Source organism: Manis pentadactyla, chromosome 1 (assembly GCF_030020395.1).
Source record: "Manis pentadactyla isolate mManPen7 chromosome 1, mManPen7.hap1, whole genome shotgun sequence".
NCBI classification, from domain to species: Eukaryota; Metazoa; Chordata; class Mammalia; order Pholidota; family Manidae; genus Manis; species Manis pentadactyla.
Window position 1 is genome coordinate 100,418,799 of NC_080019.1, and position 14,318 is coordinate 100,433,116.

At 33.2% G+C, this 14,318-nt stretch overlaps 1 protein-coding gene across 1 annotated transcript in view; it reads left to right on the forward strand.

Annotated features, from left to right (window-relative positions):
- Positions 1 to 14,318, forward strand: part of LOC118918991 (EGF-like and EMI domain-containing protein 1) — a 532,060-nt gene that overhangs the window by 378,422 nt on the left and 139,320 nt on the right.

The following is a 14,318-nucleotide window of genomic DNA, read 5'->3' on the forward strand; positions in this document are numbered from 1 at the left end:
CCTTTTGATGTATTTTTGAATTCGGTTTGCTAATATTTTGTTGAGTGTTTTTGCATCTATGTTTATCTGGAATATTGATCTGTAATTTTCTTTTTTGTGGTATCTTTGCCTGGTTTTTGTATTAGGGTGATGCTGGCTTCATAGAATGAGTTTGGAAGTATTCCCTCCTCTTCTACTTCTTTTTCTTTTGTTAAATTTAATTAAGGTATGATTGATATACACTCTTATGAAGGTTTTACATGAAGAAACAATGTGGTTACTACATTTACCCATATTATCCAGTCCCCACCCATACCCCAATGCAGTCACTGTCCATCAGTGCAGCAAGATGCCACAGATCCACTATGTGCCTTCTCTGTGCTACACTGTTCTCCTCGTGATCCCCCCTCACCACGTGTACTAAACATAATACCCCTCAATCCCCTTCTCCCTCCCTCCCCACTCACCCTCCCACACCCTTCCCCTTTGGCAACCATTAGTCCCTTCTAGGAATCTCTGAGTCTGCTGCTATTTTGTTTCTTCAGTTTTGCTTCATTGTTATACTTCACAAATGCCTCCTCTTCTACTTTTTGGAAAACTTTAAGGAAGATGGGTATTAGGTCTTCTCTAAATGTCTGATAAAATTCAGCAGTGAAGCCATTTAGTCGTGGAGTTTTGTTCTTGAGTAGTTTTTTGATTACTGATTCAGTTTCATTGCTGGTAATTGGTCTGTTCAGATTTTTCTGTTTCTTCCTGGGTCAGCCTTGAAAGGTTGTATTTTCCTAGAAAGTTGTCTATTTCTTTTATATTATTCAATTTATTAGCATATAATTTTCATCCTATTCTCTAATAATTCTTTATATTTCTGTGGTGCCTTTGACCATTTTTAATTTTTGTTTTTTTGCTGTTGAGTTGTATGAGTTCTTTATATATTAAATCTTCTTAACACACACACCTCCATTCACACACACTGATAACTATATAGAGGCTATGGATAACTTATCTTGATTTTGGTGATCTTTGCACAATGTGTACATATGTCTAAACATCAATATAAACATTAGAGATCTGTATACATATATCTAAACATACTTAATACCTTAAGTATATACAATTTTTATATGCCAAAGATATCTCAATAAAGTTGTTTAAAAAGGAATTACTATAATCTCTTAGAACCTCAGTCTCCTCGTTTTTGAAATGTAAGTCAATAGTTGAGTTTGTACTCCAGAAATTAGCAGGACTTGTCATACCTTGGACTGGGAAAATTTCTAGGTCATGGTGGGGCTTGTACTTCATAAGTAAATGAACAACTGCCTTAAAATTTACCCTCTTGACATCATGGAAGATAGATCAATGTTATGAGTAAAGCAAACATTACTAGCTTCAGTGTGACATCTGTTCCTATCATTGTCCCTTATATGATACAATGGTTTGAATTTCCAGCTAAATGATACTTCAGGCTACAGAGGCTCGGGTGATTTCTTAATACTCCTCTGGAATAGAAGTTTCTCAACCATGGCTACCTCAATTCAAAAAGTTAAATTCTACTTTATTAGTAATCAATTATGCTGTACTCCCTTGATTTTTGAAGTACAGATGTAACTCTTTGATTATGAAAGTATAATACAAATATTCAAATATTAATTATTTGAAAGAATATATAATTATTAATTATAATTATTAATCATTTCTAACTTGTGTTGTTGATAAGAGAAATACAGCCCAAAAGAGCAGATCAGTTCTTATTTATTGTGTTGTGGACTTGTCTGTGACTTTTTGCCTTCATGGACAAGAACTGATAATTCAGTAAGACTGTGTATTCAACAAACTTGCAACTTTCCACAGTGTCACACAGTGGAGCTATTTTTTTGCAACTCTTTGGTAAGAATAAAATGTAAATTGCATTAAGAATTTGATTTCAAAGCACTTATGCTTGGAAGGTTACCTTGCTATGAACAGGACAAAAAAAAAAAAAAAAAAGAGAAGAGAAAGAGAGCAAATGTTATTTGTCACTAACATTTGGGAAATAATAATAAAAATGTTAATAATAGGCCATTCTTAAGATGTGACTAATGGTTCCATTCATTGTACATGTAACAATACACCTGTGGGGCTAATACTAATTCCCTCTTTTTACAGATGAGAAAACCAAAGAGTAGAGAGGATAAATGAATTACCCAAGTAAGCAAAGGATCCGATGTTCAGATTCAGTCCAAATACCAACAATAATCTTGACCATGTTGATATAGTTAGTATGTGATTATTAGTTTCAATTGAAGACATCAGTTAAAAATAGCTTTACAAATACTAAATATTTCAAATAAATTCTAATTATTAACATATAAGGCCTATATATAGTAGGAAGGTGATAATTTTAGAGTTATTTAATGACTGATTTATTACAAATATAGTGAGCTATGACATGTACTCTAAGTCAGTATAACTTTAGTTTTAGTATTTTGTCACCGTTTGAAAAATTATGTAAAAGTAAACATAAGCCTAGAAATGCCGGCTGCATTAAATGAATGCACTCCATTATAGTGACTCTTTTTTCTGTGCCTCTGGTTTCTCTTATTTGAAGTAGCCATTTCTTAATGCAAATTTTTTCCTATCAAAATGGAACTTGTTTTTTCCACAATCCTTTTTGTTAGATGAATTTCTGATGAATCTTTTAAAAATATCACTTAGTAGAAATAGGAAAGAAAAAAAATACATTTATATTTAGTGCCTGAGAGATCATTTATGTTGGGCCTCAAAATTTACAAGGCATTTTCATGGGAATTACTCATAGTGTTTCCATGAAGTATCATCATATTCTTTTTCAAATGAGTAAGACAAGATTCACAGATGTGCAGTACATCACACAGCATCTCACATGGTGGTGGAACTAGGATTCAAACCTAGATCCTCTAAGCCTGAAGTTCAGTATTCCGTTGCCATGGAGCTGTGATTGGTTCTCTCTCCTTGTTCAGTGACCATGTAAGGAATGAAATGATTGGCTCGTAAGGAATGATCTCCTTTGATACTTCCTCAAGGAGTCTAACACATTTCCACAGTCCCCCTTTCTCCTCTCCACCACCAAGTAATGAGGACAAGAAGGAATTTGGTGAGGCCTCGGAAGACTCATGAAGCTCAAGAAGTTTGTTTTGAGGTTCTTAGTTTGCTCCCTAGTGACAAGGAATATAAAAACTTGCTCAAGTCTTGAAATGAAACCATATTTACACAATTTTAAGGAAATCCTAGAATTAAAACCATGTATAGAAGTTATTCTATTGGAATTATTTTAAGTTCTTCAGAATAGAAATATTGTTAGTATACATCAGGTATAATTCTATAATCTCAAAATGAGGTCATAAAGACCCAACATATTGTTTAAATGCATTCCCTAATTACAGTTTGGGCATGTATGAATTTTCCAGAGATGTTGATTAATGCCTTATCTTACCTTACCCTATAGAGAATTATATTAAGTCTGGGATCTAAAGAGAAATGGACTGATTTGCTGTAAAAGCTAATTGTAGTAAGATGTTTAGGTTATCACTTAATGAAACCTACTGATTTGAAAATGACTATGATACATAAGACATATGTACATTTTTTGGGTAATTTCCACAATGCAAACACAAAATCATTTAGAAACAAAATCTTTTAGAAAAAACATGCTAAATTGGGTCAATTGCATTTAGTTTAGCAAAAGATGTGAGTAAAATTAAAATACTTCTAATTTTGCCTCTTTACACTGCACTATGGCCATGCTGTTCAGTATTTGCTCTGTTCCTGAAAGCAGTAAAAGCTATTATTAAAACTGTACAAATACAGACTAAATGGATCACACAATTTTAGAATAGAAAAATGTTTTCCAAAAATTATTAAATATAAGGATCCCAAATTCACAAATTTTGTTTAAAAGTAGAAATTAGTATCTTATTTTTATAGCTAATTGAACAGACCTTTTATGTGTTTGCAGGTCGTTGTATTTGTCCTACAACCAGAAATGCAACACTGCTCCTGCAAACATATTTAATTCTTGAAGAGACTGCAGTATGTCATTACAGATGGATTGATAGCCTTGATGATATCATTGAACTTTGTCATGCCTAACCTGGAAGACTGGCTGTATGTCAGAGAATTTTTGTCATTCATCTTGCTTTTGAAAGGCCAAATTTATTTGCAACCTTGAATGACATTGGACACATGAAACAACCTGAAATCTATCATACAGTGAGTATAAAACTGCAATTTAAAATCCCAAATACTGACTTGGTTTTCAGAACCATCTTCAAAACCAATGACTTTCAAATTTTTTACTGATGAACACTGATTTTAAGTTTATAATAATAACTTTATATTTATGTACTTACTTTTTTCTGATATCTGAGGCCACAAATGTGGCCTGCTTTTTCTTACTTTTAAAAGAAAAGCAGAAAACAACAATAGTGGAAATGCATGTTTTAAATTTTAATTTATTAATGTCAATATGTAACTGACCGGTGAACAATTGCTAGTAATGAGGTTTATTATTTGGTTAGATTATTCAGCCAACTTTTAAAATATCTCAAATTGTTCATAGTGCACCCAGGTTGCTTGAAAATAGTGTTATTAGAGGAAAAGCAAAATTGTTTTTGAGCTTTCTGTGTTGGAGAACTAGAAATGTGGCATATTTTACTATAAATTTATAATTCCATCTATATTGAAACTGAATTCATGTTCAATATGAATTAAACAAGAAAGTAATTGAGAATGCTTTCTATGAACCAGGTTTGAATTCTCAAATGTGAAAATAAAGCTAATGTTTAAATAATTGATAATAATAATAATAATAACTATTTGTAGAGCTTACTTTATGCTAGAAACTGGCTAAGAATTTTTAATGTATTACATAATTTGATTCTCACAAAAGCCTTATAAAGTAATTACTTTCTTTTTCTTTACTGTATAGATGACAAAATTAGGAACTGTGAAGTTAGCAAAAGTATTTCATAAAGGAGAGCTCTTTTCATCTGTGCCCTGGCACATCAAAATTTAAGCCAGATAAAAGCCATTCCCTTTGGAGTTGTTTCCTACCTAGAGAAGTTGCCTGCCTATTACATTCAGTTGTCTCTAAACAGTTTCTGCACTAGATGTGGCAGGAGGCTTTTGCTGTATGCACAGTGTGACAGCCCCTCCTTTCATTGAATCTTCAGTATGTAAGCATGGATCCAGTTTTCACGAGACTACTTGGTCTCTTACATCACTTCTATTGAGGGTATTGTAGAAGGCTTTCCTTATCGTTTGACTGTGAAGTTTTCTCTAGAGGTCAGAAACTTTCACATACATTGTTGCTTTCTCAAGTATGGAGCATCCAACTAATGGGATGATGCAGCTGTCCATGGGAAATGGACTGGATAGAATGCAGACATTCTATATCATTGAGTGGCTTTAAGCTCTTTATGAAGCAACATAGCAAGAATATTCATTTTTAAAAAGCACCTTAAGTATTCTAAAATTCAAGTGAATACACTAAAAGTGATATAATTTTGCACCTCAGCAGAGAGTATATAAAAAGGAAAAGGAGTTGGTAGGAACCTTTTAGCCTTAATTTTTAATTTTTAAAAAATGTATTGTACTGTTGTTCTCAAAGTTTCTCATTGCAAAGAAGGTGAGAAGCAAGTGAGACCAGCAAAACAAAAATTATCCATAATCACTGTGTCCAAACTTAGGTCCTGTTAGCCTATTTCAGTATGTCCTTACATTTTTTTCTAAGATATATTGATGGATAAGTAGATATATATGGAGTTACTGTTGTAAATGTGCATGTAAGTATACACACCCCTAAAATGTGATGACATTTGCAAAGGTGAATAATTATTCTTCTGGAATGTGATTATTAATTATTATATAGTGGTCCTTTGTTTGGATGTATTATATTTTACTTAAAATTCTACTATTTGATCTTTAGTCCCCATTTTCCTCCTCTGGTATTAAACAATACATATATCGTTATTGACGCTTGTGATTATCTCGTTAGGATATATTCTTGAAAGTGGAATTGCTGTGTAGAAAAGTATGTGTTCTGATTTTTGTGTCCATTTGCACCTCAGAAAGTGTTTTCCCATTGTACTCTTCCTACCAGTATGTGATACGCTCCTTTTGTCACCCCCTTACGCCCCCTGCACACATTAGCATTGATTTTAATCTTTGTGTGAATCTGATAGAGAAAGAATAGCATTAATTTTATTTTAGTTTTAATTTCTTGATCGCCAGTTAGGCCTAACTACATTTGATCTTTAGTGGATATTTGTATTTCTGAATTCTTTTCTGTTAATTTCATTTCATTAGACCAAATTTCTGTTTGTGAGAGTTTGTCTTTTCCTTTTGATTTGTTAACTATATTTCATATATTAAGTGTTTCTATCCTTTGCCTTATATGTGTCAATGTTGTTTTGTTCATTTCTTATTTGCCTTTTACTTTGGTTTATCTGAATAGGAGATTTTAAAGTTTACATGGGAAAATCTGTCAGCCTTTTCATTTATGCTTTCTACTTCTAGTGTTATTTTAGTTTCAAACATATAAAACATACTTATAAAATATCTTTCACTCTTTTGTGTGCTAGTAAAATTCATCCTGAACAGAAGAGATTTTAAATCCTTTTTTGTCATTTTTATACCCTATTCATTTTGACCAACAAAATATCAAATTGTTTTTTTATTTCTTCACTCCTACCAGTGTGTAAGTCCCATCTTATCAGTTTGTCTATGAATTTTCTGAAGAGCCAACTTTAGTTTGACGTTTGTTAATAATATATATAACCTTGGTATTTAAGGTAAATAAATATGTGTGTGAAAAGGGATCCTTACATATGATATTCATTATTTCAATATTTCAGAATCAAAACTGGGTATCTTTACTGAAAGCTTTCTCTCATATTATTTCATATGGATATACTCATTCACAGTCTGTAGGAGTAAGGCCTTGCCTGTATCTCCCCCATAAGGATGTAGTAGTCTAAGGAAGGGACTTTCGAGTATTTCTAGTAGCAAAATAATGACTTTATTCAAATACATTTTAAGTTGAAAACTGCCAGTATGTAAAAGCAATTTTTCACTTGCTGAGTTAGAGGTGTCCTCCTCCCCATCTTCCTCTCCATCCCAACCCAGGCCTTCCCTACGGGAGCTCCATGAATCCTTAAGGATGTGAAGGCAAGTCTATCAGACCAGGGAGAGTACTGAGAGATGCCTCCAGAGCCAGTCAAATACAATGAACGAGTGAGGCTGTGCAGTGAGAAGGAATAGGTTGCAAAGACTGTAGTGAGCTGGAAAAGGTGAAGAAAGTAAGAGTTTGCTTCAAAGAGCATAAATTATTTCTCAAAGCTCTCTTCAGGACTATGCAAACCAAACATTACTTTTCTTCAAAAAAAATCTGTATTTCAGGTAAAACCAGGCAGAGGCAATTTGACTAGGTCATATGAATCTGGCCTTCCACTGATGTAACTTTGATGTAATATGTTGTTACACAAGGTCTTACCTTTTAGTGCAAGTCAATATTAGTCAGAAATTAATGAAGGACATTTTGGCAATTTTTGAAAACCTCTATTGAAAACCTTGTCATTGTTTTATCCAATGACCCTGATTATTCAAAACTCATGTAACTAATTTCTGTAAGAATTGAATGCCAGCAAAAATGTGTTCCTCCTGAAAAACAAATGTTTCCCTTGAAACAGTCACTGAAAATTACATAAGCCATTCTTTTATTATCCTTTTTCATTACCTGTCAGAAATCTCAGTCCTGCTTTTTAAAAAAATAATTATGGTATAAGCAATATTACAATTAAAGTTAAAACTTTAATAGACACAACTCCACCACCATTACATGTAAAATTGTTTAATTAAAAATTTTTTTTCAATTTGTCCACTGTTTTTCAACAACAACAGATGGGCTTTTATAGTTATAACTAAAACATAGAAACAGTTTGTAATCTATTTCAACATGACCGTTTCCATCTTGTTTTATAGCCATCATAATCACAACTTAGAATGACTGCATTGAAGTGATATGTTTATTTAGTTTTCCCTTGTGGTTGAACACTGAAGTTGTTATAAATGTTTATATATGCATAGGTATATTATTCTTCTCCAGCAAGAATATTTTGTATTCATAAAAGTGAAGTAGGCACTCTTTTACTGGCTCCGGTGGTCTAGCAGACCAATTCTCTTGCTGAGAACAACTGGAAAAGTTTCATGTAATACAAAAATCACTCATCTGAAGACATCAAAAATATCATGGCAGCCAGGAAAATCAATGAGGTGAGTCTTCCCCTAGAGGGATTGATTCAAAAGTAGCATAAAAGAACAGGTTAGAAGGGTGAGAAGAAGTAGCTGCTAATAGGGAAAACATTAAACAGAGCTGGAGAGATACAAATTGGAATTCAGAGCTATTGTGGAAGCCAAAATTTGTGGGATCAGGAGAATGGAGAAAAGGTATATCTGAATCAAGGATTTGATTTATTAATCAGAAACTGGAGATAAAGTAAGTACAAAGAGGGGCAGAGAGAATGCTAATGAATACAGGAATGACAGATGTAAGAAGCAGCCACCGTGTGTAGGACTAAAGGAGAATACCCAAGAAAGGAACAAACTTGGAAGGTTCTCCCAACTGCCAACTGCTCAAGCTAGAAATTCAGATCTCGCATGTGGCTGTGGCACACTGGGTGGCATAAAAGTTCACGGAGGTGTGCTGCTGGCCAGGGATGGTGGGCAGGAATCTGTCCGCTGGAGTGGCAGTGAGGTTCACTGAGAAGCTGCCTGTGGGGTGCTGGTGAGACTGTCTGAAAGGTAGGCATCACTAGGGTCCTATACACCACCGGCAGGGTAGGTTCTTGCTGGAGAAGAAGCTTTCTGCTGACAAGGAAGCAGCCTGCTGGCAGCCACTCTCTACCTGCCTGTAAAACAGAAAGCACTGGTATTGAAACATTAAGTCCCTTCTAGCAGCGCTGCTCCTGTGTCCTCCACTTAGAAGGTTCAACACTGCACCATCTGGCACAGAAGAAATGTTTACATGGTCCAGTTTCAATATCAGAAAGCAAGTCTAAGACAAGTGGATTTATAAAAATGAGAAAACTGATGACAAGATGGAAAATTCACCTCAGAAATACAATTTATGAAGAGAAGCAACTGTAAATAGTAGAAAGGAAAAGACACTAACTTTAATTGGGAATGACGAGATGGAGTAATGATATATTATAAACAGCTGTTTGTATAATTGATAACCTGGAAGCAGCTCCGTAGACTATATCTAGACCAAAGCAAAGAAAGGAAAGAGATGATAAACAGAAAAAAGCATGACACATGATGTGCATGGATAAAAGTTCTCACAAATGTGCATTACAGAGTACTAGAAAGAAAGGAACGCGAAAATGGGGCCAAAGCAATATGTGAACAGATAATAATGGAAACTATTTCTCTAAAACTGAAAGAAAGACATCAGACCACAGAATTGAGATGTACTATAGACTCCAAAGAAGAAAACTACAAGCAAACACCAAAACTTACCATATAAAACATGAGGAACAAGGACAAAGAGAAAAATCTTAAAAGCAGACAAAGAGAAATGTCACATTATATTCAAAAGGAAATTTAAACAATGGACTGTCACTTTTGAAATGCTTTAACAAATGCCAACCTAGAATTCTACTCTGTGGGAAATATTCTTCAAAAAATGAAGATATAATGCAGGAGAATAGGCAAATCCGTACAGAAGAGTTCCAAATAATTTATGTAGCTACCCCACCCTCAAAAACAGGGTGGAGCATGACTTGCCACTCCTCCTTAAGTATGGGCAGTAAATAGGACTTCATTTCAAAGAATACAATATGGAAAAAGAGAAGAACTAGGAGCTTACAGAGGAGAGACCTGACAAACTGCTCCTTCAGCATGGGGATCAAGGTTGACATCAACAGTGCTGCGTCATGTTGATAGGATGTACTTTAATACGATGTCATGAAAATGGAATTTTACACCTGTGGTCTTCCTCCTCAACACACATAATCCCAGAATAATAATAAAAATGTCATAAAAATCCAAATTGAAGAGGTAGTCTATAAACAGCCTGACCTGTACTCGTCAAAACAGTCGAGGTTACCAAATGCAAGGAGAGTCTAAGACGCTGTCATCACCAAGTGGAGCCTACTGCCTAGAGCCTACTGAAAGAGACCTGGGGACTAGATGTGATCCAGTACTGTGGGCAGGATCCCGGGGAAGGAAAAGGACATTAGGTAAAAATTAAGGAAGTCTGAATAAAGTATGTACTTAGTGTATCAATATTGGCCCATTAATCATAACGAATGTGCCATGCTCATGTAAGATATTTGTAATAGCAGAATATGGAATATTTAGGCTCTGTGGGAACTCTGTACTATCTTTGCTATTTTTCTGTAAATCTGAAACTCTTCTAAAACTTTTTCAAAGTTTATTTAAAAATTAAGGTGAACGAATGTCATTTCCTGGCAAAATCTTAAAATAAAAAACTGTTGCCAGCAGATCCATAGGAAAAGAAATACTAAGCAGTTTTCAGGCAGAAGGAACATTGTTTCAGAAAGAAGCACAGAAATGCAAGAAACAATAATGACTATCAGAAAAGGTAAATACATGGGTAAACCTAAGTTACCGTTGACTATATAAAATAATAACAATGAAGTCTTATGGAGTCTATATATCTGAAATTAAAATACATGATAACAATAATATAAAAAGCTGGAAAAGCATAAAGGGAGTTAAAGTGTAAGTTTCTAACATTGTTGGGAAAGTATTAATTTATATTAGACTTTAATAATAGATGTTGTAATACCGAATAACCACTAAAAGAATAATAAAAGAACTGACAATCTAATAAGGACTCCAAGTAGAACTCTAAAAAAGTACCTTAAAAGAATACACGAGTGCAGAGTAAAAATAACAAAATATATGGAAATTTAGAAAAACAGTAAAATGATAAATTTCATCCAAATGTGAATATATCAAAAATTACATGAAAAGCTAATGATATAAGACATAAGTTAAAGATTTTAGAATATTTAAAATAACACAAATAAGTGGATATAGATATATAGATGTAGTTTCTCAAATATATGAATATAAAAAAGGTTAACATCTGGAGAACAAAATGTCATGCAAACACAAACCTAAATAAAACTGATGCAGCTATACTAATATCATAAAATCTCAACTTTAACAATAGACATATATGTAGATCTAAAAAGAAACACTTTGAAATGACGAAGGGTTAATCTGCTAGGAATATGTGGCAATTCTGAATTTGTATGTCACTTACAATACAGCTTCAAAGGAAATAAAACAAAAATTGCAGTCATAAAAGGGAAAATATAAAATCAGATTAAAAAATAGATTCTATTATATTTCACTAACTGATAAAAAAAGCATATTAAAAAACCCTCAAGGATATAAAGATATGAAAAACATTATTAATAAACTTAATCTAATACACATATTTGTACATACCTGAAATATGTGCATGTAAAACATATATGTACACATTTTACATCTATATGTATTTATGCACAGAGAAAACATAGCACCTGACAGTTTCAGAATACACTTTATTTTCCAGTAAACAGACTTTTTTTTTTTAACCAAAACTGACCATGTACTGGAATGTAAAGCAAGCCTTAACAAATTTTGAAGAACTGAAGTCATGCAGAGTATATTCTCTGTTCACAGTGGAATTAATCTAGCATTTCATAATAAGATGATTGATTAGAAACTCCTCAAATATTTAGAAAACCCCCAAAATATACCTTAAATAACCCCAACAAGAAATGTTAATGTAGATTAAGAAATATTGTGAATTGAATGATAAATTATAATTCATGAAAACCTGTGGGATGCAGCCAGTATTTTATTTTCAAGAAAATATATAGCTTTAAGTGACATATTAATGTGATAGTCTCTCTCCAAGAAAGGTGCCATCAATTTCTCTTTTCCCTGGACACTGAAGTTCCCACATTGAGGTAAGGGATTTCTCTATATCTTAGGATCTTAGCTGGCCTGTGACTGCTTTAACCTATAGACAACTAAGAAGTGATATTATGTGGCTTCCAAGGTTAGATCATAAGAAGCCTTGCAGCTTCTGTTTGGATCTCAGAATGGTCTCTCTGTGGTATGGTAACCACCACATCAAATATCTGTACCGTGAGACCATCAAGTGGTGAGAAAGTCAGGCATGTGGAGAGAGAGTTGCCTGACCAGCACCCCCCGATGTTCCACCCATCTTAGCCCAAATCCTAACTTATGAGTAAAAAAGCCTACATAGAAGTCTAACCCTACCAACCACCCGACTGCTACCATACATGGAATCCCAAATGAGGACCACCCAGCTGTGCCCTTCAATCTCCACAAATGTAAAAGGTAATAATAAATTGCCTTTTTAATCCACTTAGTTTGGGGAGTGGTTTGTTGTACATTTGTAGATTACCACAAATATTTCCAAAGAAAAATGGCTAAAAATCAATTATCTAAATTTCCACCTCAAGAATTTACAAGAGCTTCTTTCTTTCAGAATTTTCTTTTAGAAATTCCAAAAAAGGAGAAGGAAGGCAATGATAAAGATTACAGCACTCAATTAATTCAATGGAAAATGTGGAATATTGAAAAATCAACAGATCCAAAAGTTTGTTCTGGAAAAATAAGAAGATTAGATAGATAGATAGATAGATAGATAGATAGATAGATAGATAGATAGATAGATAGATAGATAGATAATGAAAGCTGATTAAGAAAAAAAGAGAAGGCACACATTATTTATATCAGGAATAGAAAAGAGGACCTTGCTACAAATTGGACAGACATTAGAAAAAACTAACAATAATTTATTTAAACATTTACATGAAATGGACAAATTCCTTGAAACACAATTTATTCACGTATTTAAATGAAAATGTGAATATTCTTATATCTACTAAATATCTAATGAATATATCTAGTTGAATCTGTAATTAATAGCCTTAACACACACAAATTCAAGGCCCAGATGGCATCATAAATGAACTCTTTCAAACATTTAAGTGTTAAATGACACCAATGTCTCACAAATTCTTTCAGAGAATAGAAAAATAAGAAAAATTTCCCCACTTGTTTTTTGCATCCAGGATGACCTGGATGCCAAAACCTAACAAGAATATTAAAGAAAGATACAGTTCAAGCAAATCTCTCTCATAAATATAGCCACAAAAATCCCAAACAAGGTATTACCTAAGTTGAGGAATACATATAAATGGTAGTGTATCATGACCAGCATTATTTCAGGAATGCCAGAATCATCACATTTAACAGAATTAATGAGATAAAACATATAATTATCTTTATAAAATCAAAAAAAATAAGTAAATAAAACACCTATTTTATGAAACAAATACTTAAAGTAGGAGTAGAAAGGAATTTTCATAATCTGATAAAACTAACCTATATCAAAAAAACCTATGTTACTCATCATACTCAGTGAAATATTAAGAACTATCCTGAGGTTAGAAATAAGGATGACTATTGTCACCACTTCTGTTTAGCATTCACCTACTAGTAAAAGGATCAATATTTTAAGAATTGGACAAATGTACAAAATATTTGAACAAGTACTTCAAGAAGGTAACTACAATTATTGTGGTGAGCATTTTGTAATGTATATAAATGTTGAATCACTATGTTGTACACCTGCCACTATTATATTATCATGTCAGTTATATTTCAATTCAAAATAAAAACATGTTATCCAAATGGCTAATAACATGAAAATGTGCCTCACATAATTAATCATCAGGAAAATGCAAATTAAAATTGCAATGTGATAGTATTATACACTCCCCAGAAGAGTAAAAATGAAATAAAGCAAAACAGAATACCCCAAACATTGGCAAGGATGAGTAGCACCTGGTCTCTAATATACATCACTGGAGGGAGTGTAAACTGAATAAGCTCTTTGGAAGACTATTTGGTTATAACTACTAACGTGTAACATAGACCTTTAACCAGCAGCTCCAGTCCTAGATATATTATACAACAGAAATGTATATTTATTGAAGACATGTACAAAGATGTTCACAGCAGCACTCTTTACAATAACCAAAATTAAGAAAGTTTACAAATTCCCATCAGCTGTGAAATGGATAAAAATTATGGCATTTTCATAGAACTGAATAATACGCAGGAGTAAGAATAAACAGACTACAAGTATATGCAACAGCATAGATATTGTTATAAGCAGAATGCTGAATAAAAGAAGACAGACACACAAAAATCCACACAGTATTATTCTACCTATATACTTCAAAAAGACAAAATAAACCTATAGT